The sequence below is a fragment of the Gracilinanus agilis genome, chromosome 6 (genome assembly GCF_016433145.1).
Source record: "Gracilinanus agilis isolate LMUSP501 chromosome 6, AgileGrace, whole genome shotgun sequence".
NCBI lineage: Eukaryota > Metazoa > Chordata > Mammalia > Didelphimorphia > Didelphidae > Gracilinanus > Gracilinanus agilis.
Window position 1 is genome coordinate 39,573,437 of NC_058135.1, and position 26,354 is coordinate 39,599,790.

The 26,354-nt window shown below is 37.6% G+C and overlaps 1 protein-coding gene across 1 annotated transcript in view; it reads left to right on the forward strand.

Moving 5' to 3' along the window:
- The first annotated feature begins 1,063 nt into the window (after positions 1-1,063).
- Positions 1,064-26,354, forward strand: part of WDFY3 (WD repeat and FYVE domain containing 3) — a 325,051-nt gene continuing 299,760 nt past the window's right edge. Inside the window, exon 1 of the mRNA XM_044681612.1 lies at positions 1,064-1,371. The gene's annotated coding sequence lies outside the window, so the exon portion shown is untranslated. The remainder of the gene's footprint in view (positions 1,372-26,354) is intronic.

Here is a 26,354-nt window from a genome sequence, read left to right on the forward strand (position 1 = left end):
TTTGTTAGGTGGGCCCACAACTGAGTTTATTATGGGCTTCATTTCAATGAAAAAGATGGGGCCTTCAAAGTTCATTTTATCTGCATAGGTCAGAGAAAGGGGAAAAAAAAGATCAGGTTCTGGACATAGCCCCTACTAGATTAGAATCTTGTAGTAGTAGCCAATGTAGAAATCAAGATGATGTCCAGTCATGGCAGGGAGCACTTTCCTACTCTAGCTAAGGTGAAACTACTAAATTTCCTGCTTCCTGCAAGTTCTTTCCTTAATCTTTTTTAAACCCTTACCTTCCACCCAAGGCAGAAGAGTGTAAGGGGTTGGCAATGGAAGTTAAGTGACTTGCCCAGGGTCACACAGCTAGGCCTTGTTTGTGGCACCTTAATTTCTAACAATAACCAGCGGCTGGAGATAGGGACTGGTCAATAGGAATAGAAGGCTGGGGGACCTTTCCCAATCTTTGGGTTGAGTCATCTTTGAAAATTGGATAGAAGACAAATGGTAGGAGAAGTGGGGAGGTACCAGTAGCCGAGAAGGGCCTAGTAGGGGGTGGGAATGGGGAAGGAGATGTAGAAGGAGAATAAGATGAAAGGAAAGGATAAGTGGGCATTTAAGGGAGTGGGGGCGGGATGGGCGAAAGATGTGAAACCAAAAAGGTCAAAGCCGGCAGGGAGAAGGGCCATCGCACGCTCAAGTCGGCGGAAAGAGAGTCGGGGTGGCCAAGAAGGGGGAGTACCGGTGCAGAGGGGAGCGGGGCCGGAGCTGGTGGTAGGGAGGGGGAGAAGGAGAAGGAGGAAGAAGAAGAGGAGGAGGAGAGGAGGGTACTGGTGCTGGTACCGCTGCCCCCGGCGGCTCGGGAGGAGCAGGAGCAGGAGGAGGAGGAGGAGCAGGAGGAGGGGCAGGCGGGCTGCGGGAGGAGCCGGAGCGGAGCGGTAGGAGCGGCAGCAGCAGCAGCAGCAGCAGCAGCAGCAGGAGGAGGAGGAGGAGGAGGAGGAGGAGGATCCCTAGCCAGCCTGCCAGCGGGAGGAGGAGGAGGAGGAGGAGGAGGAGAAGGAGAATTAAAGATGGCCACCGGCCGCTGCAGGAGACGGCTCCAAGCCGTCACCCTCGGGGACTGTCCCTCGGGCCGACCTCGGCCTTGATGGAGAGGAGGCGCCGCGCGGGCAGCGCCGAGGCGGAGGCGGCGGCCGCAGGCACCGGGAGCCGAGCCCGAGGCGGAGGCTGGAGGCGGGGTGGTGGCCGAGGAGCAGGCGGCGGCATCGGCGGCATCGGCGGCATCGGCGGCATCGGCGGCGGCGGCGCTTGAGTAGCTCCCTGGCCGGTCCGGCCTCCCGGGCCCACGGACCCCCGAGCCTCGCCCGCACGCCTGCCTTCGCGGTGAGTGTCAGCCAGGGACTGCCCCCCGGGCGCGGCAGGCCGGCTTCGGCCCAGCGTAGGCGCGCCGGGGCCGGGCGGGGCTTCCTCCAGGGATGGACGGGAGGACGCGGGGAGGCTGGGCCCATCGGCCTTGGGATAGTCGGGTCTCGACTGGGCTTTGGGCGAGGCGGGCGGTTGCCCCCCCTTGCCCTACGTTCCTCGCCCCGGGGCATCTACCTGCGGGGTCCCAGTACAATGGACGCACTGCCGGCCGCCCTCTCCGTGACCTGGGCTGGATGCGGCCGGGGCTTTAAACCCGCTTTCCCTCCCGTCCTTTCTCGGAGACAGGGGGGAATTTAAACAATTAATTACCTTTCATTGAAACGTGACCAGGAGTCAGACGAATAAACAAACAGATTTTAATGATTTTACACGAATTCATTAGGGCTATGTTTATATTATAGATTGCATTTTTTTTTTTTTTTTTTTTGTAAAATCATATACCTTTTTTCCTCCTGTAAGTTTAATAGCACATTTCCAGGTTAGGATTGCATCACAAACACAGAAAGATTTGCTTATGCGCTCAGATCTGATACCCACAATTTGACTTAAAAAGCTAGTTTAAATGTGTACGTTCAGATTTACTACTGAAATTCTTCCTCTCTAGTTCTATTTTTTATAGCCTTAGCAAAATATTCCTCAGATTAATTTAGAAATTAAAATATTAATCTATTTTCTACTTTTTGGGGGGCATATACGGCGTGGCATAACGTTACTGCGAGAGCTAGGTAAAGACGACCTCTCTTATGTGCCAATCACTGGCTTTGATAGATATTATGATTTTAAAGTTGCTTTTGAATAAATGACATACCATATTCTTTTGGTGACATTCTGTCTCTAGCTCTGTGACAGTATAGATTTCTTTTATTGGTGATATTTATGGGTCGAATTCGAGTCCAGGTATATAATGTTGAACATTTCAGCAAAAGTAAGTAATGAGAAAACATGATGTTCTGACTTCTGAGAAATGGATTGTAAAGACCAGTGAAAGGAAGACTAATGAATTCCTTCTGGTAGAAGTAATTAGGAAGCTTTCTTTTTTCTTAGTGACTTCCCTTTGAGATTATCTCCAATTTATGCTGCATATTTCTTGCTTACACATAGGTTGTTTACATGTTTTCTTTCCCATTAAACTGTGAGCTCCTTGAGAACAGGGATTCTCTTCCCTTTTCTTTGTAGCACAGCTGGCACAGTGTAAATAAATACAGATTGACTGGTCAGAAGGGAGAAAAATTAGGGGCAGATCAATTGTTTACTCTATTGTTTTGTTTTTTCAGTTTTTCTTAGGTTGTAAATGACCAGTGATCAATTTTTTATCTTTGAGCCTGCATAAGAGAAAAGATTAATGTTATCAGGAATAATTCTGAAGGCAGCATCTTGATACTACCTGATTTATGTCTATCACTTCTAAATGTATTATACATATTGTAAATTAAAAAATTAAAAGTTGAACCAATAAAACTAGGGATTGTTGACTATTAAGATTTTAACCAATCTTAAAAATAATTCATTTATATAAGTCTTAGAATTGTAGGTTTGAAAAGGGTTTTTCAGGTCTTCTGGCCCAATTTCCCACTCAGTGCAGGAATCCCAATAACATTTCTGACTAATTGTAGTCCAGGTTGTGATTAAATACTTTTGATGATAAGTTCACTACTTAGCAAAACAGCTCTTTTGTTTTCCAACTGCTTTAATTATTAGGATGTTATGTAGAGCCAGACTGTTTCTTTGTGACTAATTTTAGTTCTATTTCTACCTATATTGAAATTTTCATTAACAAAGAAAAAATTTAAAATACAAAAAATAGTATTGCTCAAATGGATTATTTCTAAATATAATTAGCAACTCCTAATTGCAACAATTGGAATCATTCTTGATTAGAGTTCCTTTAGAACCCCTCTTCCATTGAGTTCCACAAGTCAGATCAACTCAAAATTATTTATCAAGTTCTCTTATTCTGGGCTCTGGGCTCAGAGGAAATGGGAGTTCTTCAAACCCCTCTAGGGGTTTCCTTGGTTTCATCAACTTTGAAAACTTGCCCCTTTAATCATTGCTTCTGTAACCCTAATTTACAATCTCTTTTTTAGTTGTTTTTTTTTTGTTATTGATTTCTCTTTGCAGCATACAGATATGTCCCTATTTCTCCCAGCCTTAAAACCCCCTCACTTTATCCTACCATTTTCTCAAGTTGTCATACTATTTTTACTCCTTCCATTCACAGCTAAACTTCTAGAAAAAACTTTTACTCACTACCTTTAGTTTCTCACCTCAAATTACTCAACTCCTTGTTGTCCAGCTTTTATCCCCATCATTTGACTCTTTCCAATAAATGCTTGTTGCCTTTCTAAGAAGTCACCATTGATCTTTTAATTGCTAAATCCAATGTCCTTTTCTCAGTTCTCATCCTTTTTGACAACTCTTGAAGCATTTCACATACTCTTTATCTCTCTTCTCTAGGTATTTGTGACATTATTCTTGCCTGGCTTTCTTCCTACTTCTCTGCTCCATTTTTTTATAGGATTCTCACCCATGCACTATCCTACCTATTCATGGGAGAATATTCACCAGCTTCTGGAGAGAAGGGACTATTGTTTGCCTTTCTTTGGATCTCCAGCCCAGCTTCTGGCACAGAGTAGGCACTTAAAAAAAATGCTTGTTGACTGACTAGGCCTACTTTTTTTTTATCATTGATCTCATCAGTTCCCATGATTTCAACTATCATCATCTTGCAAATACTCCTAAATTTACATACCCTCATGTCTTCTGAGCACTAGTCCTTCAGGTCTAGCTACCTGCCAAATATCACAATTCATTTACTCCTCTCAAATCTATTCCTCCTTTCTCTGATTCTCACAACGGCCCTGTTCTCTTATGAATTACTCCTGACTTGTCACTTTTACTCCCCTCCTCCACCTTTTCCCCAATATGCAGTTAATTACCAAGTCCCATTGATTTAGTTACCTCAACATTTCTCCCAGCTGTCCCCCTTCTTACCAACACTCATTCCACAACTGCCCTAGTTCAGTATCTCATTAGCTTGCTCTCTTGGCAATATTTTCTGAGCTAGTAGTGCCCTATTATCTAGTCCCTTTCTCTCCAAACTGATACGTTTTTAAAAACCCCTTACTTCTGTCTTTTGATACTAGGTATTAATTCCAAAGTAGAAGAGCTAGGCTTAAGTGACTTGCCCAGGGTCACACAGCTAGCAAGTGTCAGAGCTCAGATTTGAACCCTGGAACACAGCTACTAAATTGATATTCCTGTAGAACTCTTCTACTCAAGAAGCTTCAGGGATACCCTATTGCCCTAGGATGCATACAAATTCCTGTTAATGCTGCTGGAAAAGGAAGAGGAAGAAGGGGGAAGTATATCTTTTGGCTTTTTATAGGATACATCTTTCATCTCTTGGGCTTAGAAGCCCTACTTTTCTATCACCTCCTTGGAGAGCATTTCTTGATTCTCCATCTCTTTATCTGTATCCTGCTTTTTATATGTTTTATATTTACTTATTTTATGTTTCACTTTCCCAGGAGTTTGTAAGCTTCTTGAGGGTAGGGACTCCCTCTTTTCTATTTGTACCCTCAACACATAGTGTTTGGCACATAGTAGGTACTTAACAAATGCTTCTTTTACTAACTGATAAGCATTCTCATCATTTGATTAAAGATTTCATCCACTATGTACTGCCCCTCTCCACCAAGGGGGGCTCTGAATGCCACATGGTACAGCATTTAACACAGTTTATCTAGGTGGCCTTGGATTACTATATAACCATTCTGCATCTGTTTCCTTATATGTAAATTGAGAACAACACTTACAATATTAGCTGGAGTTATGAAATTCAAACCGAGATACTATATGTAAAGTGCTTTATAAACCGAAAATGTTAGCTGTTGTTGCTGTTAATATTTTAATTTTTAAAAATCATAAATTTGTTTCCCAATTTGAGAGCTTTGATTAAATGGATATTTTTTAAATATCCTGTCATTAACATTTTTAAAGGATTCAGTGCTAATAGGTTAGATCAGGGGTCGCAACCTTTTTGGCCGTGAGAGCCATAAATGCCACATTTTTTAAAATGTAATTTCGTGAGAGCCGTACAGTGCTCACAGTGCGAGCTCCTGTAACAGCGCCTGAAAAAAAATGGACTTTATGGCTCCTGCAGAAAGAGCCATACGTTGCCGATCCCTGGGTTAGATGTTTAAAAAACCCTGGCTCATGGAAAGATAAAGCAACTTAGATTTGTCGGAGATAAAATCTCAGGGTTTGGAGAATTTGAAAACTGTTCTTATAATCTAGGGAAAGCCCAGAAAAATGTTTCATGAGATAATGTGTGAAATTCGACCTGGCATTCAAGAGTCTTAACTCTGATAATTACTAGCTTTGTGACCTTGTAGAGGTCCTTTTACCCCTCTGAGACTAATTTTCTTTTGTAGATTGAGGCAATTGGATTAAAATGATCATTGAGATCCCTTCTTAACATTTTGCTGTTTGGTCCTCTTAAGTGATTTGTTTCTCTGCTACTTTGTTAAAAGAATCTTCTCTTCTTCAAATATCAGTGTCAGCTTTTTATAAAGCTGCTGAATCAGACTTAACTACATCATAATCTAGATACTTAGACATTTTTGTACTTTAATTATGTTCTTTTACCTTCACTTCTTCTGTTTCTTTACATTCTCTTTATCTCTATTTCCTTGTGTACCTTTAAAAAACCTATCTTATTATTGATCTCTCTTTGTTTTTACCATGAAGGTCAGTGTGGCTATATATCTATCTGATTGTTTCTCTCACATAAATAACCTCCAAAAATGGGATAATTTATTTCATGACTTATTCTTTCCTTAGTATTTATACTTATTTATCTTTTTTAAACCCTTACCTTCTAATCAATACTGTGTATTGGTTCAAAGGCAGAAGAGTGGTAAGGGCTAGGCAAGGGTAAGTGACTTGCCCAGGGTCATATACCTAGGAAGTGTCTGAGGCCATATTTAACCTAGGACCTCCTGTCACTCACTAGACCTGGCTCTCGATCCACTGAGCCACCCAGTTCCCCTTTCCCCTATTATTTATCTTTTTTGTATTTCTGGTATGTGAATTGTTTGCAGGTTAAATTATTCTTCATTCTTTTTTTCCCCCTGTTGGGATGCCTCTAATAAATACTTCTCTTTTGTTAAATGTCATCTTTTTCCATTGATGTTTATAATCTTGGGTGTGCAGGGTAGATCAAACTTGTAGCTTAAATTTTGTTGCTTTTTAGAATATACTATTCCATTCCTTTCTGTGGTTTTTAGGAAATGTGGAACAATTTTGTGTAATTATAATTTCATTTTCTTTAGATTTAAAGGTCTTTCTTCTAGCTACTTATGAAATTTGTTTGCCACCAGAATTGTCCCATTTAAGCACTATATATCTTAGAGTTTGAAGCAGGAGGCCTTTTTTTTTCCCCTGGAGATGATCTCTAGATTCTTTTGATTGGTGCTTTGCTTCCTATATTCAGAAATTCTGGGGAATGTTCTCTTATTTCTTGCATTATAGTGTTCAGGTTTTTTGATTGGCCATATTCTCTAGAGCATCCTGTTTTCAAGGTCAGTGACTTCATCTTATATAGATATTATGTATTTGACATTGTTGCCTTTTGTTTTTCTTTTACTAAATTTTCTTCTACTTTAGTATTTTTTACTTTCCAAATTTGCTAATTTCTACTTGCAAGAACTCTGGTGGATTCAACTTTTTGAGTTTTTAAAATTATTGCACAGAACTAAAACTTCTGATAGATTTATTTTTAATTTCTTTTTTGAAATATTACAGAATTTCTTGTCATTACATTTTCTCTTGGGATTCCATAAGAGTTTGTGTTTCATCAGGCATTGGTTCCCTAGGTGTTGTAATATTAAGATTACTTTGTAATCTCTCTGATTATCAGGCTTCCTAACTTCCCTCTTTCTGTTGAGACAGTCACCATCCTTTCCAGACACCCAGGCTTGAAATCTAGGTGTCATCCTTGATTCTTCACATTCTCAATTTGTCCCTACTTCCTTCCACCGTATCCTATCTGTGACTGGAGTCTGTTGCTTTTACCTTTGTAGACCACTTGTGCAGGCTCTGAATCACCTCTTGTCAGGACTGTTGCAATAGCCTGTTGGTGAATCCGCTTCCCACTAGTCTCTGCCCAGTCTGGCCTCTACTCAGCTGTCAGAATGATCTTCATATGTCAGATGCAGATCTGACCATGGCATCTCAACCTATGTTGAATGCACAATGCTTTTCCAGGTTTGGGGAATTCCTGGCCCAGGGGCTTGCAATTTCCACCATGTTCCCTTCTTCATGCAAGTGGGCAGAATCCATCCCTGCTACTTGTTGTGGAAGTGAGGGGTGGTAGGTATGCAGGAGGTAGAGAGCTTGGTAAAGTCTCTGCAGAAAGAGGATCCTGAAATAGGCCCTAAACACAAGATCAGTTTGTGTATCCCTCCCAGGAGTTTGGAGGCTGCTGGGGGAGTGCTTTATTGAGGTTCCTTTACCTGTAGATTCAGCTATACATCTGGCACATAATTCTTTGTGGGAAAGGGGGTAAGTTTGAGAGTGTGGACTTGGGAAAGCCTAGTCTGACATCTTGTTGGCCTCATTGATCAGGAACAGAAACAAATTAAGCCCTTAGGCTTTGGTTGATTTTTTTTTCCTAAACAATAATTATGTGCCACATTATTTTACATACGTGGATTAAATCTAAATTTTAACAATTTAGATTAGGTTAGGTTGAGAAGAGTATCTAGAAGAACTCAATTTGTAAAATGGGGATACATATATCCCTGATTCATGTACTTGATATTATTTGATATAACTGTTTTCATAGTGGTTTTAGTAATATATTCTTTTTTTTTTTTAAACCCTTAACTTCCATGTATTGGCTCCTAGGTGGAAGAGTGGTAAGGGTGGGCAATGGGGGTCAAGTGACTTGCCCAGGGTCACACAGCTGAGAAGTGTCTGAGGCCGGATTTGAACCTAGGACCTCCCATCACTAGGCCTGACTCTCAATCCACTGAGCTACCCAGCTGCCCCTAAGTAATATATTCTTAAAATTATAAAAGCTACCTTTGTATTGGGCAGCTAGGTGGTGAAGTGATTAGAGGTCAGGGCCTGGAGTGAGGTAGATCTGATTTCAAATCCAGGCTCATTCAATAGCTGTGACCTTGGGCAAATTGCTTGGGCAAATCACCTCAGTAAAATGGGGATAATAATAGCACCTACCTCCCAGTGTTTTGAGGATCAATTAGAAAATAATTGTAAAGAGCTTAGCATAGTGCCTGGCATATTGTAAGCACTGTATAAATGTTAGCTATTACCATGATCATATCACTGACTTTTAACCATAAGAATTCTGATAATGAGGGGTCAGCTGGGTAACTCAGTGGACTGAGAGCCAGGCCTAGAGATGGGAGGTCCTGGGTTCAAATTTGGCCTCAGATACTTCCTAGCTGTGTGACCCTGGGCAAGTCATTTAACCCCCATTGCCTAGACCTTATCACTCTTCTGCCTTGAAACCAATACATTGTATTGATATTGATTCTAAGGGTTTTTTAAAAATGAAAGGAAAAAAAAAAAGATCCTCCTAGACCTTCTAAAGGGAAAGGATTTTGTGGACCTTAAAAGTCTCTATAAATTTGAGTTGTTACTTTATTCCCAAATAGGGTCCACTGTTGCATTGGAGGATGATAGCAATTATGTGTGCATATGAGTCATATAATTTAAGATTTGAAATGCTAAAATATCATTTGTAGTCAGCAAAAAACCAAGAGGGGAAATAGGACTGCAAATATATTTACTACCTCAGTGAGATCTTGTTTGGGTAGTTTGTTATATCAGAACATCAGTTTAGTAAATTGTAGAGCTTTAAAAAAATTATTTTTTAAAAACTAGCCTACAGATTTTTAAAAGTTATTTTTTAAAGTGGTATACTTTTCTTCTCTAAATGCCTATGTCTGTACTTTTCAATACATTTGGAAAGTGTGTTCTGATTCTGTAGTTATTTTCCAAATGTGTAGTTTGCTTTACAAATACATTTTTTTTAAGCCCTTACCTTCCATCATGGAATTAATACTGTTTATTGGCTCCAAGGTCCAAGGCAGAAGAGTGGTAAGGGCTAGGCAATGGGGGTTAAGTGACTTGCCCACAGTCATACAGCTGGGAAGTGGCTGAGGCCAGATTTGAACCTAGGACCTCCCATCTCTAGGCCTGGCTCTCAATCCACTCAGCCACCCAGCTGCTCCCTTTACAAATACTTTTTAAAAAGAACTCTTACCTTCCATTTCAGAATCAATGCTGTGTATTGGTTCCAAGGCAGAAGATAGACAGGAGCTAGGCAATAAGGGTTAACTCAGGGTCACACCAATGGCAAGTGTATGTGGCCAAATTGAACCTAGGACCTCTTGTCTCTAGACTTGGCTCTCAATCCACTGAGCCACCTAGCTCTGCCCCCTTTACAAGTACTTTTTAAAGCAAGAAAAGTATAAAAGTTTGTTTCCATGCTGTTGGGTTTTATCAGTCAGTATAGTAAATCTTAATGACATTCAAAGGACTCTACTTATTGTGAGTAGTATTATGGCCTTTAATTTTTTCTCAGGAAATGAGTAAGCCATTATAGACTCTGGATGCAATGCCCCACTCCCCCACCCCCTTAATTTTCAGGCTGGTTTCATTTCATTTTATTTTTTTATTTTTTATTTGAATGTATTTTTCTTTTTTTAAATTTAGAATATTTTTCCACGGTTACATGATTCATGATTTCTGCCCCCCCTTCCCTTCCCCCTCCCAGAGGTGACAAGCAGTTCCACTGTGTTATACATGTATTATTGTTCAAAACTTATTTCCATGTTATTCATATTTGCAATAGAATGATCTTTTTAACATCAAAACCCTAATCGTATCCATATTGAACTACGTGATCGATCAGATGTTTTTCTTCTGCATTTTTGTTCCCATAATTCTTCTCTGGATGTGGAAGGATGCAAATATTTTTGACATTTAAAAGTATCAGTATTTGTGGTAGTGTATGAAATTGCTGAAGATGAGATTAAGAATTATAAAATTTCAGAATACAATCTCATTATTCATATGTGAATAAACAAAAGCAAATTTATCATGCCTATCAGGTTCATAGGCCCCTTTTCCCAAAGGATATTCTCTGTCTTTTAGTTAATAATGTTTAATTTGAACATTATCTTACTTTAATAATGATTATGAAGGAAGAAAGTACATTTTGTTTTTGATTGCTATATCATAAATTTAAATCTATACAATAATAGTAATCTCTAAAATGAGGGCATTAGATGAAATGATCTCTAAAGAACTTAGTTAAAATTGTTTTCTGTACTTCTTTCCATCACCTATTTATAATATTATTCCTTTCCTCTCTTCTAAGTTCAGAAAATTGTATTTTTACTCTTATTAAAACGTCTTCATGGCAAGAGTTGACTGTTGGTTTCAGAAATTGCATCATATAAGTGATTATGGAGTATATATCCAGTTGAGTACTTTAGCCACTTGACTGTATTATATGTATTCCAAGTATACACAAAGTACTAAAAATGTTTTGCCTTGAACATGGTTTGTTGATTGGGTTCTCTAGAAGATGGAATCCTTTCTCTAACTCTGTCTCAGAGTGCCCACTGGGTTTCCCAAGACTAGAATCTCTAATTAGAGCTTTAGTCTGAGGCTTACGGTGATGGTGGTAGTGGAGTATGTGTATGTAATTTTTTTAAAGCTTTATTGTTATTTTTAATGCACATATAGAAATTGGTTTTCCTTTTTTTTTTTTTTTTTTAAACCTCTACTTTTCTGTTTAAACCTCTACTCTTCCAAGGCAGAAGAGCAGGCTAATCATTGAAGAGTTAAGTGACTTGCTAAGGAAGTGCATGAGGCCAGATTTGAACTTAGGACCTTCTGTGTCTAGGACTGGCTTTCAATTCACTAAGCCACATAGGCTGCCCTTCTAGAAATAGTTTTTTACAATTGTTTTCTGACATTTTGCAATTCTGATTCTCTCCCTTCCTTCCTCCCCTCCACCTCCTGAAATGGGAAATGGCCTGTTAGAGGTTATACTGGTGCTTTTGTGCAATACGTATTTCCATGTTCCCCATGCTATTGACAGGAAGACACATATCACACACACAATAACAAATCATGAAGAAAATAAAGTGGAAGATGGCATGCTTTGATCTGCACTCATATACCAATAATTCCTTTTTTTAGTTGCGGATAACATTTTTAATCATGAGTCCGTTAGAGTTATCTTAAAACCTCGTTTTGCTGATAATAGTTTAGTCTTTCACAGTTCAATATTTCCATTACTATATACAATGTTCTCCTGGTTCTGCTCACTTTACTTTGATCAGTTCAAAGAAGTCTCTTTCCAAAGTGTGTGTAATTTAATATAATCAACAAATCTAGAATTTCCTCAGATTGTATTTTTCAGGGGCCTTTTTGTGAATAACACTTTGTTTTTTGTTTTTGTTTCAGTTGTTTACTGGCAAAACACTTTTAGCTCTGCTGAATGAATAATGAAAAATAATTCTTATAATGAATTTCTATGATTTTTTTCTAGGTTTACCAGTGAATTTTGATATGGATCAGGTCTTAGATTTATTTGTAGCTCTATATAAATCTGCCCTGATGTGATAGTGAGTACTAACTTAGGCTTTGAAAGACTACTGGTGAATAAAGGAATCTCAGAGTTAACTCTTAATGAACATTTAGTGCTTATCATGTGCCAGGTACCAGACACTGGGGTTACTTATATACTACTAAGGGTTATAACCCTTGCACTGATAATAAAGGATTATTAAAGTGATTGAGAGAGAGAGAGAGAACGAGAACACTGTCAATTGGAGAGGTTTGAGAAAGCCTTGTGTGTACATGGGTACACCTAGACTGCTTGGAAAGAAGATAGGCTTTCTAAGTCAGAGATGTAATGAGAATGTATACCTTCTTGCTAGGCATGGAGATGTTTATGAGGTGAACAACATGAAATGAGACTGGGAATGGAAAGGGAGCCATCAATTATGAAATCTTTATATTGTCTAATTCTGTTATTTTTTTCCAAGGGTTTTTTTTGTGATAATCACAGAGTAGAGTTAGATACATTTAGATTCAGGTATGAAGTCTATGAGTTCAGGCAAATGTATTTAAAAGTCTGGTATTTCTACTCATAATGGGGATGGCATTACCTGCTAGAAGATTGGTGATTTTTGTACTATCAGGACATGATAGAAATAATAACAATTTAGCTTTCAGGGTTAGCGTCTGCTCTTGGGCAGCAGGCATACTTAAAATAATATTATAACATTTTAAAATTGTTATATATATGATAAGGTAAAACACATAAAATATTTGTTTCTGTTCAGATTAATATTTTTAAGTTCCTAAAATCATTAACTGTTTTTGTACATCTTTATTATATTCAGTGTTTCCCCAAACATATATTTTTGCTTATAGTTTGAATTTATTAGATGAATAACCAATAACCACTTCAATTGTTATATCACAATAATTGCCACCTCAAATGAACTAGTTTTTGTCCTTCAAAGTAAATTGTTTCAGTTATTTCAGGGTTTCTGAATGAGGACCTATCAATAGAACTGTCTGTGAAATTTGTAAACATTTGACATTAAACATTATAATTAATATTTGTTCACCTGTGATAACCAAGTGAAGGAATCTGTAGCCTTTCTGGCCCAAATTTTGAACAGAATTCAAAGTAAAAGCATGTAACTAGGATTCAAAATGCTGGGGCTTGGGGGAGGGGGTAGAGAAGAGTTTGAATGATAGTTTATATTGTTCATTTTCAGTGTCTGACAATTCCATGGCATATTAAATGTTTATTTTGTGCTAAGATCTGGTGATGGTTCTGAGCCTCCAGGGGCCAGTGATGTACATACAGTGTGCGCCACTCACAGACCTCGTTGATTTGACTCCAAGTATCATTGAAAGTGCCGAGAAGGGAGATGAAGAAGAATAAGGATGTTCTCAGTATTCAGCCCTTCATCTCCTTCCTGCCTTCAAGTGGGTGCTACTCAAATAATTTTACCTCTCCCTTTCAGATGAAGCTCAAATGGTGCCTCCATGAACCTTCTCCATCTCACCAGTTGTCCCCCAAATTATATTGTATTTACATATACTCTGGTAGAGTAGTATCAATCAACTCCATGCATTCTGAGTGTCCTCATTTAACTTTTGTCTTTATATTTCAGTGACCTAACCTAGCTCAATGTAGTTCATGAATGTTTATAAAATGAATATTCGGACTTTCAGAAATAGAATGTATACAAAAGAGAAACTAGAAATTTCAGACACAATTTCAATTCAATTAAATAAACATTCATTAAATTCCTTCTTTGTGCCAGGTACTTTGCTAAGTAATGGCAGATACAAATTTTTAAAAAGTCCCTGCCCTCAAGGAATTTATAATCTGGGAGGCTAGACAAAACATAAAAGGAAGCTGAAAAACCTTTTTACACGTTATGTCCCTTTATGAATTGTGTTGTTCAACCATATTAGTCTTGTTTTCTTGCTGCTGCCTCACATGACACTTCATCCCCCCAGTTTGTGCCCTTGTTCTGACTATTCTCATCCCAGGAGTATACTCCCTCTTTACCTCAACCTCTTAGAAGCTCTGTTTGTTTGTTTGTTTTAGGGTTTAGCTCAAATGCCATCTTCTATACCAGCCATTTCCTAGTCCCTACCATCCCCTCCCTGGGGTCTTCCTTCCCATGTTCTCTAACCTTATATTTACTTTGTATATAGCTGTATATTGTGGACACTTTGTTTTTCCTTGTTGGAATATGGGCTTTTTCATCTGAGGGCAGGAACTATTTTCTTTTGACTTTATATCCTCATTTTCTAGTACAAGGAATGGCACAAAGTAGGTGCTTCATAAATGCTTATTGGTTATTGTACAAAAAATGAGAATAAGAGGTGGGAGATTACCAGCAATATTGATACCGTGAGTGATGGGTGATGTATTGAATAAAGCCAAGGCAGATCTGGGCAGTATTTGGAATCAGTTCCCTATTTTATAAGCACTTGGATATTGGACATATTACTGTTCTAAAAAAAAAAAAGTGTTTCCTGTTTTCTGTGGAGGCCCAGGCTCACATCATAGTTGTTGGAGAATTTAGTAATGCCTTCTTGTGTCTTTGTGGACACACGGTTACCATCCTTGTCTGACCCTTTCTATTAAGGGTGGGCTATGGAAGGGTTTCCAGAAATGTCCTGGAAAATAATGAAATAGGTTAATCTTTGCTCCCTGTATGCAGGGACAAGTGAAGAGGCTGCATTACTCTATTTATTGTCTTCCAAAGAGGTCTCCCTGTCCTGTGTGATGTGATTGGAAAACACCAGCACTTTTCACAGTATATGTGAAAGTACCCTTTGAGTCAATAGCTTGATGTTACTGTAGCATTATAGCATTTAAGTTGGGAAAGGGACCTTAGAGGTCATCCAGTCCAGTCACTTGTTTTATAGTTGAGGACACTGAAGTCCAGAGAATTCGAGCCATGTCCTAGGCCTCCCAGCTGCTTAGTGATCGAGCCAATTCTAGAACTGCAAACTCCTGACTCAGTCTCCTGCTCCTTCTGCAACTCTTTTTGCACTTGAGGCATAACATATGCAGCAGGAAGCTCTCTCTATCTAATGCTTTTAATGATTGTCAGCCATTATAATTTGGTGCTGCTACCTTTTGTTATTCCTAAAGATAGGAAGGAACTGTATTGTAATGGATAAGAGTTGTACTGGGAATCAGAAAATTATAGCTCTGACACAAATTTGTTTTTTAATGGTAGGCAAATTCTTAAGGTCATTGAGCATCTGTTTCCATTTGTAATAAGGAAATAATATATCACCTTCAGTACTACTGTTGTAAGGAAAGTACTGTGTTAACACACTATAAAAATGTGAACTATGATTAATTTCTCTTGTGTGTAGACCTTTAACTGTATCCTGAAAGAATGGCTTCTGCCTGCTCTGCTTTTGGATGTTTGAACTGGGTACCCTAGAGGTATCTTAAATTCACTATGTCCAGAACTGAATTCATTATTTTTCTGTCCAAATCATCCTCTCTTCCTTACTTTTTAAAAAAAATCCTTACCTTACACCTTAGAATCAATACTATGCATTGGTTCCAAGGCAGAAGAGTGGTGAGGGCTAGGCAATGGGGGTCTAGTGACTTGCCCAGGGACACACAGCTAGGAAGTATCTGAGGTCATATTTGAACCTAGGACCTCCCATCTCTAGGCCTGGTTCTCAATCCACTCAGCCACCCAGCTGCCCTCTCTTCCTTTTTAATAAGTAAACTGGGCTTATAAGCGAGGTGTTATCCTTGACTCCTCATTCCTCACTCTCCCATTTCCAGGCAGTGACCTAGACCTTTTATTTCTTCCTTCTCAACTTCTCTTGCATGTTCTCTCCCTCTTTTCTTCTCACATTGTCATCATCCTGGTATACATTCTCTCATTACCTCAAACCTGGACAATTGCAGTAGCCTTCTACTTGTCCTCCCTAACTTAATTTTCTTCTCATCTTCCACGTGGCCATAAAAGTGATCTTCCTAAAGCAGAATTCAGATCGTGGCACTCTTTCCACCCCCTCAGCCTGGGGTTTCATTAATTTCCAGTGGCTCCCTATTGCCTCCAGGATCAAGTATAAGATTCTTTGTTTTATAAAGCTTCACAGGCTAGCTCTTTCCTCCTTTTCTAGCCCATATTCCATTCTCTTTACCCAGGAATCCAGTGATTCTCTCCTCCTTTGTATTCCTTGCACCATTTTATGATTCTCCAATTTTTTTCTGGCAATCTCTCATGGCTGGAATGCTCTTCATCCTCATCACTGCTTCCTTGAAGTCTCATCAAATCCCTTCTAAAACAAGATGTTTTTTATTATTCTCCTTCATGCTAATGCCTTCCATCTAGGGTGATTATCTCCAATTTATCTTTAAGGTGCATTGTTTGTACTTTGTTGATTACATATTATGCCTTATTTGACTGTGAGCTTCTTGAGTACATAGACTAGCTTTTGCCTTTGTCTCCTCAGAGCTTATTAACACATAGGGCTGGCACATACTATTTGCTTAATAAGTGTTTGTTGACTTGACTGGCACATAGCGAGCACTTAATAAGTGCATGTTGGCTTGGCTTGACTGTTGCCATTTTTTGGTGTTATATTTGCTTGGGTGACATGGTGTCAGTCAACCTAAGTATACTTCCAGATGAGTAGAGCAGTTTCAGTGAGCATCTCTCCAGTGGCAGCAGACCAAATGCCTTCCAGAATATCACTGTTAATCCTTTGTGGTCATTCAATATTCAGTCTTATTCCCCTCCACCTCTTTGAGTGGCTTTGTCTGTGACACATCAGAGTTCAATATGGTTTATTATGTTGTTTTGAGTCCTATCATTATGACTGAAGTAAATGTACCATATGGGTAAATGAGATCTTGAGACTTGCTTTTTGAATTTACTGTTATAATGATACTACAAAGGATAACAGGTCTAAGCTTAGTAATTTCATAAAAATGTCCTTTACACAAAGCAAAATTTCCTTTATATGAAGCAAAATAAGCTCTGTTAGTAAGTAAGGATTTGGCTTATATGTATTAAATAATTATAAAATAAGTTTTATTTTTGCCATCTAATTTCCTTTTTGCTTAATGTTTCATACATAAGAGTTGCCCAGTATTTGGATCTAATAAGTTGTTTTTTTCCCCTTAAACAGCCATTTAAAAGAGAAATCTGTTGGGTCAGCAGTCTACTTCCAAGTGTCTGTGGGAAGGTAGGCAGTGAAGTAAAGCATAGAAACTTGGGAGAATGTAAAGAAGTACAACAGAAGTCCATTTTTATCCTTAATGATAATTTTTTTAAGTTAATTAAAATTTTAATGTTTATTTAAAAATTTTGATTACAAATTCTCCATTCCCCCATCATTAAGAAGTCAGCAATTTTATATAGGTTATACATACGTGGTCACTTCATGATACATTTTATAGAAGAAATATAGTGTATCATGTAGACAAGATCAAACACTTAAATATTATATTCAAGATAGAAAAGTAGTTTTTCAGAATAATGAAAGGAATCTAAGAAATTGAAATAGATCTAAGTAATGAGATGATACAGTTGCAGTAACTTGTATTATTGCAGTATTTGTAGATGATAAAATTATAGATTTACCTTGGAATTTATCTCAAGTAAATTCCTCATTTTGCAAGTAAGGAAATTGAAACCTAGGAGGTTAAGTGACTTGCTTTAAAGTCATACAAATAGTAAGTGATAGAGCTTGGATTTGAATCCAGGTCTTTTGACTCTAATTCTAACCTTTTTTCCACTGTTAGCTTCAATTTTTTCTCATCATTACTAAACCTGAAAGTAAAGGTTTTAAAAAAACAACAACAAATAAAAAAAGAATTTTTGGGAACATCTTGTTGGCTTAGTGGGTTGCAAACCAGACCTAGAGACTGGAGATCCTGGGTTGAAATGTGACCTCAGACGTTTCCTAGCTGCGTGACCCTGGACAAGTCACTTACCTCATTGCCTATCATGAACCAATATACAATATTGATTCTAAGATCATGTTAACTTTGGAGGAAGCTATTTCATGGCAGAAGCTTGTTTTACCATCCTCCAATCCATGGGCTTTTTTTTTTTTTTTTTTTGCTTCTACTTTTCAGATTATAAAAAGTACTATTGTAAGTATTTTGGCATATATCGGACCTTTCTTTTATCATTGGTCTCTTTTGGGATATGTGCTTCCAGTGAGATCTCTGGTCAAAGTTAGTTACTTTGTTACCATAATTTAAATTGAGATTAATGATTTCAGTTCTGCAAAACACCTACTTCATGCAGGGTACTGTGAGACAGGCTGGAAATATAAAAATAGAAATGAACACTGGAAGGATACAACATGTACAACTTGAGAGGGAGGCAAGAAAGATCTTGTGTAGATTCTTGAGCAGCTGGCCAATGATTGAGCTAGCCTGCCATGATTCTAGGTATACCTTGTATTATTTATGCTTTCCAGAAAGAGGTTGTGACTAGTGTCAGAGGCAGAAATTTAACCCATCTCTTTTTTGACCCCAAGTCCCACACTGTACCACTATGCCATGCTGCCTCAAGTGTGTAATCAGGCCGTTTGTGATCTGGGAAGTGTCCTAACCAGTTTTCTCCTTAACTCTTTTATAGATATTTCTTGATTGGGAAGTCAGTTAAAGGCTGAAAGTCAGATCATACTTTAAAGAGCAAGATGTAGTTAGATTATAAAATTAGATGATAATTGAAGTGATTAAAATTTCTCTCTTGGCATTTCTAATTTATAAACAAGACATTTAAACATGCTAAAACAAGTTAAGTCATATTTAGTATGTATTGTATTCAGTTCTGAGTGCCACCCTATATCAAAAACATTAATAAAACTGGAAATTGTTTAGAAGAAGGCATTGAAGGAAGTGGCAAAATTTTGAGCATTAACGGATTGCCATGTAGAAGGCGACAAATTCAGACTTGATATAAGGAAGAACTTCCTAACAACAATTAGAATGATTTAAAAGTAGAATGGTTAGTTAACTTTGGATGATAATGTTTTTCCTCACTGGGCTGGTCATGGAAAGCTATTGGCTTCTGTGTTGAAGAGGAGATTGGGTCAATGGCTCTGTAGTACCTTCCTACACTGAGATTCAGTGGCTCTGTAAAGGAGTGGTTGTTGAAAAGAAATTTGAAGTAAAAGATCTTTTTAAAATACCAGTACCATTTTAAAGGTAAACTGTACATATTGAGGATATTCTACCTTAGTAACATGTAACCTTCCTCTCTGGGCCTCAGTATCCTCATCTGTAAAATGAGGGGGCCGTACTAGATGGTTTCTGAGGTTCCAGCAGTATATCTGTGATTCTATGCTATTAGAGGAATTAAGGTACATATCTTGGGAATAAATACTTTGGTCCTTTGTTAATTATTTCTCAGTTACCGTTAATTGGTCATCATTTAGTTGGTCATATGGGTACTGCAAGTACATCACAAGATGCAGAGAACTGCTGATATTACATGGTTAGCGCTTACATTTTAGCAACTTCCTTGTTAAGACTTTAATTGGTATTAGTATGCTTTCTTACACAATAGGAGGATATGAAAAAGCATATTTGGCTTGAAGTTTCCCATTTCACAATCACAGAGTACAAAATGTTAATCTTTTTTTTTTTTAAACCCTTGTACTTTGGTGTATTGTCTCATAGGTGGAAGATTGGTAAGGGTGGGCAATGGGGGTCAAGTGACTTGCCCAGGGTCACCCAGCTGGGAAGTGGCTGAGGCCGGGTTTGAACCTAGGACCTCCTGTCTCTAGGCCTGACTCTCACTCCGCTGAGCTACCCAGCTGCCCCTCAAAATGTTAATCTTATTTTCTCTGACAGCACTTAGGAACTAAGGAAATGAAAATTTTAAATCTTTACTACTTAAAAAATAACATTTTAAATTTTACTTTATAGGAAGAAATTCTCTTAACAAGGAATGTATAACATCTAATGGAAAATGACTGTGTAAAGAAGTCACAACTCAAATAGCTCCTTTGTGAATCCCCCAACGACTGGCTTCCTTCCTTACTTTGTATTTATTCTCTAAACTTATTCTGTATATGCATGTTATATACCTGTTGTATTACCCAATAGAATGTGAACACCTCAAGAAAAAGAATTGTTTTATTCTTTATATTTATATCTATAGTTCCCAGAATGTAGTAGGTGCTTAATAAATGTTTATTGATTGACATAAATGTGTAGCTTCTGTTATTGATTGTCAGAATTTTAACAACTTTGCTTTTTTCTGATTTTTTTGGACTTTAAAATAACAAATAAGGATTTATGTTTTGAGACTGGGGCTATGCTTTGGGTAATAGAGAACTAATTATAAGCAGAGTTCAAAGAAGGGAGAGGCTGCTCTGGACTTCAGTTTTTAGAAAACAGACATTTATTTCAGTGCCTTCTGTGCAAGATCATTGTATCAGGGATGGCATGAAGTTAGATAATACAAGTCCCTGTCCTCTTGAAGCTGGTAGATATTGTGTGGTATGTATACACTCTCCACATCCACCCTCCAAAACAAAACTATAAGAGAAGTTTTAAAAACAAAGTACAGTCAGAGAAGAATAGATAAAAGCAGAGAAGAATAGATAAAAGGTTTCGTGAGCAGTGCTGAGGGCCCAGTTGAAATTTATAGTGTGTCTAAAACTATATGACTTACATAAACTTTCACTAGTATCCAGTGATGAAGAACTGTGTGGCAGGTAGTCAGAATTGAGGTTTGGGAAAGATAATTGGCAAGTACTAGGGGCAAGGGATCATTGGGTAGAGGACAGTGTAAGGTTTTACTTGGCAACTATAGGGCCAAGATTTTTAAGAAAGTGAGATCAGAGCAGACATGATGGCCTTGGAAACCAGGGAGATGTGGAATGACTCGAGTTTTGGGAGAAGTTCCTAGAATACATTTTATTAACTGTTCAGGTTGAGGAAGGCATAAAGACAATAGCAAACATAGTTAGCATCTAAGGTTTTTAAAGCATTTTGTAATTATTATCTCATTTTAGCCTCACCACCCTGTGAGATAAGCACTCATTTTCCAGATGAGGAAAGTGAGGTACAGTGGGGTTAAATGACTTACTCAGTAACACACAGGCACCAAGTGTCTGAAACCAGATTTGATCCATAGATCTTATGATTCTAGGCTCAGTGCTCTATCAGCTGTACCCTTTAGCTGCCCATAGGAGGTTATGGTCAAAGGCTTCCCAGGGGTTTTGGTTGTGAAGGCTGAAGACTTGTGGGTGATAATGAAATCAAGAGTATAACTCCGCCGTGCTACTGAGGCAGAGTGAAGGGGAAGATCATTGAAGCAAAGCTGGTTGAACCAGGGAATAAAAAGCAAGGGCATTTGAGAGGTTATAAACATATCCTTTGGAGTCCCCAAGTACTAGGGAAGGGGTTAGGAAATTAGAAGATTGTGGATTATGTACTGAACTTCTTGAAACAGGAAGGGAACGAATTTGAGCCCTGGCGGATAACTGCTGCTGGAATCTGGATTGGGTGATATTTTTAGTTAAATGTCAAAGGAAGTGAAGTTGCTGAGTGACTGAGCCAAGGGTTGCGGGGGAGGTGTGGAAGTGGCAGTGAGGGTGCAATAAGCATGATCACTTCTCCCTGACCAGTGTATGGGTGGGACAGAAGTGGAGTAAATAGTAGAAGATCCCTAGGGATGCATTTCTTCTGAAAGAGATCCAGGTTTTAGAGATTGTGGGAGGAAAAAATCCAATATGAAGGTCATTTTGTTCAAAGACAACAGGGATTCTGCAGGGCTTAATGAAAGAGGAGAAGGTAGAGGGTTCATATGGATGAGCATAATAAATATGATGAAGAGTAGATCAATGGCTTCCAAACTTAAGGTAGAAATTTTCCTCAACCTTCCTTTTTTAAAAGTTTTATCTTCTACAAAAAGCCTTTCTCAGTCCTCCTTACCCCGTGTGCCTTCCATTTCTGACTATTTTCAATATAGCTTGTTTGTACCATTGGGGGGGGGGGGGAGGGAGATGGCCTTTGTATTCACAGAACTTAGCATAGTGTGTAGGACATAGTAAGTGTTAAATAAGTGTTTGTTGACTGCTTAAACAAATCAGTTACTATTCTGTTCTCTAAAACCTTAGTTTCAAATGCTTGTTATAGTATTATTCTCATAAGATAATCTTGTGATGATTGGAGTTCAGTTAGAGTAAAACCAAATGTACTTGGCCATGGCAAATGGTTTCCTTTTATGAGCTTTAGAAATATCTAAGTCTTTAAAATGAGAATTTTTTTCAGAAATGTGCCATGATTGATTAAACAAACAAGTATTTGCTACCATCTTATTTGTTTAAATTTTTAAAAATTCTGACAAAAACATGAACATTTTCATATGTAAAATAGAATATATGAGATAATATTTGAACAGTTCCTATTTTTAAAGAAATTTTAATTAAAAATATAATACATTTATTATGTAGCTTTTTTTAACTCATACCTTCTGTCCTGAATTAATGCTGTGAATTGGTTCCAGTAGAGCCAAGAAGAGCAGTAAGGACTAGATAGACAGTGGGGACCAAATGACTTTCCCAGGGTCACACAGTTAAGTATCTGAGGTCACATTTGAACTGAGAATCTCCCATCTCTGAGTCAGGCTTTCAATCCACTGAGTCACCTAGCTGCCTCCTCAAAGCTTTTCTGCTTCTCTGTATTTCCTTCTGAACTTCTATTTCCTTCTATTCTGTTAAAAAAAAATGCTTCAGTGATCTTTGCTTTCTTCTCTATTCCTCTGTTGGAGGTGGGGCCCCCTATTGACAACCTTCCCTCATCTCCTGTCTCCTTAACTTTACCTCTCTCTCAGGATTTGGACCAGCATGTTTCATCTTGGTCATCTGGAGGCATGATTGGTCATTGAATTGATCAGAGTTCTTAAGCCTTTCAGAATTATTTTTCTTTACAATGTTAAATGTTATAGTATACATTGTTTACTGATCTGCTCACTTTTTTCTGTTAGTTCATACACATTCCCATGTTTCTCCGAAATTGTCCTTTTTTTGAACAATACTCAGTTATATGCACATATTATAGTTTATCCAGATATTACACAATTGATGGACACCCCTTAATTTTCCATTCTTATAAAAATTTTTCTATAAATATTTTCGGTCATATGGGCCCTTTTACTTTAAAAAAAAATCTCTTTTGGGTAGAAGTCATTGGATATAGCTGCAAATTATTTTAAGTGCCTGGATCACAGTTTTACCAGCTGTGCATTAGTGTGCTTATTACAACTCTTTTATGCCCTCCCACTATGGCTTTCTCTCCTCTCCTCTCCTCTCCTTTCTTTCTTTTTTTTTTTTTTTTGGCCATTTTGGCCAACTTGATGGGTAGGAAGTAGAACCTCAGAGTTGTTTTAGTTTGTATTTATTTCCCCTTATTAGTGATTTTCCTATTTCTGTTGATTTTTGCTTGAATTTCTCCTTTGAGAACTGCTTTTTCAGATCCTATTTATCTATTGGTAAGTGATTCTTGTTCTTATAGATGAATTAGTTTCTTATATATCTTGGAAACGAGGTCTTTATCAAAAGAAATTGCTGGAAATATTTTCCTCCCACTTTCTCCATTAATCTTAGTTTTATTGGATTTGTATATGTAAATATTTGCAAATTTTGTTTTATGTAGACAAAATTATGTTTTATCATTTGTGATCTTCCTTATTCCTTATTTGGTAATTTTTTGGGTAAATCTGATAAGTAATATCCCCTCCCACCCCTCCCCACCATGCTTCTATGATTTGTTTAGGATATGACCTTTTATACTAGGATCACATACTCATTTGTAGCTTATCTTTATCACATGAGATGTCGTTCTAAATATAATTTCTTCCACATATTTTGCTGTCAAGCTTTCCCAAAGATCATACATTGTGACCAGGTTAGATTTATACAAGCAACATAAGCTTGGTTTACTATTAGGAAAATTGTAAGCTTAATAATTCATAACAAAATCCGCAAATATATAATTAATATTAATGGTGCAGAAAAACTTTTAACAAAATGTAACACTATTATCTGTTTAAAAAACAAACCACTAAAAAACACAGGAATAAATGTACCTTTCCTTAAACTATAAATATATCTAAAACCAAAAGTTACTATAATTTGGAATGAAGATAAGTTAGAATCCTTTCCAATAAATTTAGTGGTGAAACAAGAATACCTCTTGTCGCCACTTCTGTTTGCTAGAGTACTAGAAATGTTAGTTACAGCACCAAGACCAGAAAAAAGAAAAAAATAAAATTACCACTTTTTGCAGATGATATGATCTTGTACTAAAAGAACCCTAAAGAATTCACCAAAAATTACAGACTCAATTGATAACTTCAATGAACTTGTAAGATATAAAACAAATCCACAAAATCATTAGCATTTCTGTATAAGAACAACAAAATCCAGCAGAGAGAGATAGAAAGAGATTCCATTTAAAATTACTAGATAGGCACCAGAACCCAGAAATACAACTACAAACTACTGTTTTTAGAAATAAGGTAGGCCTAAATATTTGAAAAAATGCTAGTTAATTATAGGTAGGACAAGCCAATTTAACAAAATGACAGTAGTTCCTAACCATATACCAAGCAAACTACCAAATGATTACTTTTTAAAAGCTAGAAAAAAATACTGAAATTCATGTGAAGGGGGGAAAATGACAAGAATCTTGAGAAATAATGCAAAGAAATGGGAACTAAAGCAGTGCCAGATCTCAAAACTATATACTATGAAGTAGTACTCCCTAAGAAATAGATTGGTCAGTGGAATAGATTTGGCTCATTGACATTTGAAAACAAATCTAATACTTCAGTGTTTTATTTTATTTTATTTTATTTTTTAATTTTAAACCCTTAACTTCTGTGTATTGGCTCCTAGGCAGAAGAGACCCTGGGGTCAAGTGACTTGCCCAGGGCCACACAGCTGGGAAGTGTCTGAAGCTAGATTTGAACCTAGAACCTCCCATCTCTAGGCCTGACTCTCAATCCACTGAGCTACCCAGCTGCCCCCTAGTGTTTTTAAAAACACAAGACCCCAACTCTGAAATAAAGATGCACTATTTAAATTAGTCTTCAATTAAATTTGAGTCATTTCTTCACTTGCTCCTATTGAATATAATTTTTGTTGTCCTATGGTCAGTAAAGGTTATGTTTAATATTTTTCCTTTCTCATCAGTTTTTGTAAAGGAACTACACAAAGCAGAAATTCATTATAGGCTCTTCCCGCTTAGTCATTGTTAAATATTTAAGTTAACGTTACTAAAATTCTATCAGACTCTTTTTTGCTTTATCTTTTTGCTACATTTGTCTAGTTTTCAAAAAGCGTATATCGAGTTCCTTGCCTCATATAGTTGTACTGTCTATATTTGTATCTGTCTGATTCTATTCACTTTTCCTTTAAGTATTTAGGTTCTTTGACATTTGGTTCCTACATAATAAGTATTGATATTATTTGATATTCTTTAGTGTCTTTCAGCTTAATCTAATTTAGCTGTTTTCATCATGTCTCCTGCTTTTTTGAGTTCACAACATGAAACATTCTTCTAGCCTCTTGAGTTCATGTGAATGAGTCTTTTTATGTTTCAATTATGTTTCTTTCACAGAATAGATTATAGGATTTTACTACCCCTTTATTGGATTTTTTCTTATTCTTTTCACTAACTTTACAAAGAAAAGGATCAGAGACAATGAGTGTGATCAACATCATTGATCCATAATGGAGAAGTTGTTCTTCTGGTTCCTACCACTCTTGTATTTCCCCTATCTAGTCTTTAATCACTGTTTGTCTCCTCTTCCCCCTCACACCCTCCCCTTCCCAGTTTAAAATCACCTTTTCAGGATCTACCCTTGAAAGTAGAAGTTTCTTTTTTTGTGAAAATTTCTTTCTAAATTAAATGATTAAATTAAGCCAGCTTCCCTATCCCCTTCACTCTTTCTCTTCCTATTTCCTTTTTGAGTATGATAATTTTTTGAGCCACCTAACTGCCCCTACTTCCTTGCTTAGTATTGATCTGGGTTCTTATGCTGACATATATCTTCTCAGATATGCCTAATCTGATTTCTGGTAGGTTTTAGAGTTATGGATAAGATCCTTTGGCATCTTTAAAGTTTAGAGAGCTTAATCTTTAAGGCTTTTGTACCTTGTGTGTTAGGTCTGACTACTAATTTCTGGTGTCTTGGGATATCTCGGTCTGAGAAATGTTCTGTTGCACCATGCTACAACCAAGGCCCAAATGATATGGACTTCAATCATTTGGGAGCTTTCTTTTCTGAGCCTGGCTTTCTTTCTGTCTCTAGAGTTGCAGAATTTAGTTGTACCTGGTCAGT